Source organism: Nicotiana sylvestris, chromosome 5, assembly GCF_000393655.2.
Source record: "Nicotiana sylvestris chromosome 5, ASM39365v2, whole genome shotgun sequence".
NCBI classification, from domain to species: domain Eukaryota; kingdom Viridiplantae; phylum Streptophyta; class Magnoliopsida; order Solanales; family Solanaceae; genus Nicotiana; species Nicotiana sylvestris.
In genome coordinates, this window is record NC_091061.1 from 61,291,288 (window position 1) to 61,294,764 (window position 3,477).

Genomic DNA, 3,477 nt, shown 5'->3' on the forward strand with positions numbered 1-3,477 from the left:
CTTACTTTTCTAAAGCTTTGAGATAAGTTTTATTCCAAACAAATAAGAAGGAATGTCAAGGTATACTACCAAGATTCAAGGTTACATGATGCAAAATACGGCCATGAAAGGCGGGAGATAAAAAGATATTGGTGTAAGAAAAGTGAAATCAAAAGTGGATCAGCAAAGTCAGAAGGGACATATGATTACAGTTAAAAGGATTTGAAGGAAAACATACAGAGGGAAATCCTATAGTCAAGGATCAATTACAAGGACAAAACGGTCTTTTTCAACCATTCCAAGGCAATAAAAAAGAGACGAAGAGAAGCCTCACCATCGGCAAGAATACCCCAGTTAACCACCCTGCTTTAAACTAACGAAGTTTTCTTTGATTTAAAACAGGGGCAAAGACAATATTTGTGTCAGGAAATACCTGATAAAGAATTAAAAAAGTCAGGCGTCCACCTGGAGCATGAGGATGAGAAAAGAAGAAATCAGGCGTCCACCTGGAGAATGAGGATGAGAAAAGAAGAAATCAGGCATCCACCTGGAGAATGAGGATGAGAAAAGAAGAAATCAGGCGTCCACCTGGAGAACGAGGATGAAGAATTAAAGAAGTCAGGCGTCCACCTGGAGAATGAGGATGAAGAATTGAAGAAGTCAGGCGTCCACCTGGAGAACGAGGATGAAGAATTAAAGAAATCAGGCGTCCACCTGGAGAATGAAGATGAGAATTAAAGAAGTCAGGCGTCCACCTGGAGAATGAGGATGAGAATTGAAGAAGTCAGGCGTCCACCTGGAGAATGAGGATAAGAATTAAAGAAGTCAGGCGTCCACCTGGAGAATGAGGATGAAGAATTGAAGAAGTCAGGCGTCCACCTGGAGAATGAGGATAAGAATTAAAGAAGTCAGGCGTCCACCTGGAGAATGAGGATGAAGAATTAAAGAAGTCAGGCGTCCACCTGGAGAATGAGGATGAGAATTAAAGAAGTCAGGCGTCCACCTGGAGAATGAGGATGAGAATTAAAGAAGTCAGGCGTCCACCTGGAGAATGAGGATGAGAATTAAAGAAGTCAGGCGTCCACCTGGAGAATGAGGATGAGAATTAAAGAAGTCAGGCGTCCACCTGGAGAATGAGGATGAGAATTAAAGAAGTCAGACGTCCACCTGGAGAATGAGGATGAGAATTAAAGAAGTCAGGCGTCCACCTGGAGAATGAGGATGAGAAAAGAAGAAATCAGGCGTCCACCTGGAGAATGAGGATGAGAATTGAAGAAATCAGGCATCCACCTAGAGAATGAGGATGAGAATTAAGAAAGTCAAGCGTCCACCTGGAGAATGAGGATAAGAATTAAAGAAGTCAGGCGTCCACCTGGAGAACGAGGATGGGAACTAAAGAAGTCAGGCGTCCACCTGGAGAATGAGGATGAGAATTAAAAAAGTCAGACGTCCACCTGGAGAATGAGGATGAGAAAAGAAGAAATCAGGCGTCCACCTAGAGAATGAGGATGAAGAAAGAAAAGAAGCAGCCAGGCACCCACCTGGAAAACAAGGGAATACAATTGAAGTGTTGGAATCAAAAACCCGCTCATATGAGAAATGAGCACATTTAGAGTCAATAAAGCAGATAAGTCCAACAAAGTCCCCAGCAGGAAACAACAAGAATCCCAAACAGATAAAGAAAATACGGGACATAATGAAAAAGGAATACGGAATAAGCCAAATGCCCAAGAGTCACCGAGATATCAAGACAACAAGAAACGCAAGGGCATGATCTAGATAAGATTTTATAATTCATGTACCATAGTCTAGTTTAGTTTTTTGTATTACCTTGGAAGTAAGGTGTAATAAGGAGGTCAGCAAGCAGTAAAAACAGCACGAAGCAGCAGTAACATCACAGTCCCACGGTAGTCCCAGCTACCAAAAACTTCCCGAACTACATTGACCTGATTCCTTTATAGCCAAGGATATGTAGGAAACCTTTGAAGTAGAGGTTCGGTCAAATCTTTCAAAAAATGCTTCCCACGGAGTATTTGAACGGGCAAAAAATCGCTCGTATCCGCTCACTTTATCTTTGCACGAAAACTCTTCGAGTTTCCGCACAAAGAGGGGCAGCTGTGAGCACGTGATTTTTGCCTCACGAAAAACTACTCCAAAATAAATCAAAAATAAAATAAATTTCTTTTACTGTGCAATTTTTGAATTTTTGCGTGATGTTTGTTAAAAATTTGTCTTATATCCGTAAATGTTTATTTTGTCATAACAAAATGAAAATAAAATAAAAATATATGTTTCATGCATATCTAGGATTTAATTATGCATTTAATAATTGATTCAAAATAAAATCACAAAAATATGCATTTTTATTTTTATTTTTCGTCATATTAATTGTGTCATTGTGTGATTAATGTTTTATCTACGTGTTAATGGTTATTAAAAGGTAATTAGTATTATTGTAATGATAATTTTTTGTTTTTATAATTTTGATTAGGATTTTATTAATTAAGAATAAATTTAGGAAATAAAAAATAGGTTGAAAACATAAAAAATATCGGACCTGGATTAAAATCCAGGCCCAAACCAAGTTACCCCCCCCCACAGCCCAAATCAAACGAGCCCAGATCCGGTCTTATTCAAACGAGTCAAAACGACAGCGTTTGGTCGTAGCTTATCAGTGACCGTTGGATCAAAGCCAACCAACGGCTGAGATCCCACGAACCTAACCCGTAATCATTACCCGATCCAATACCCGGTTCAACCCGTCCCCCAGCTTAAACCAAACGACATCGTTTGGTTAAGTGGATAAATCCTGACCTTTCATCCTACTAGATCTAACGGTCAGCGTCAACCCACCCCGTCCCTATATAAGCCCAAACCCCTACCCCGGCCCCCTAACTTAACACCCCCCCTCTCCACTGTTCATCATCATCTTCCCAAAACCCACCCCTAACCCTAGCCGCCCTAGGATCCCATCGCCTGAAACACGGCGGCAACAACGTCGCTGGTCACCAAAATAACACCCTAGAACCCCCTGAACATCCTCTATCCATATATGCTAGCCACTTGGCTCGAATCTTCCTGAAGGTTCTCGAATCTTCATTTGAAGATTCGAGCCGAGCTTAGATCTAAACCAAACAACCCCTAGTTAACACCATAGTACCCCCTAACATGCCTCGTTATGGATCTGATGTTTGTTTGGCTTGAATCATTTCCGAGTTTCTCGAATCTTCTTTTGAAGATTCGAGCCAAACAAGAACAAACTCAGATCTGTTCTAAACTAACACCAAATGACCCCTAGGCTACCCTCACCCTTGTGTCGTATTTGGTCCCCCTCGAATCTGACCAGAAATGGTTAAGTCCCAAATCGAATCTTCAGGAACCCTAGAAATACTAGACTTTTGGATTCTGCCCAAATTAAATAAAGATTGAGGTTTAATCGACCTTAGTCGAAGTATTTTCAGTGGAAAATACTTCGACTAAGGTCTGTTTGATTTCAAA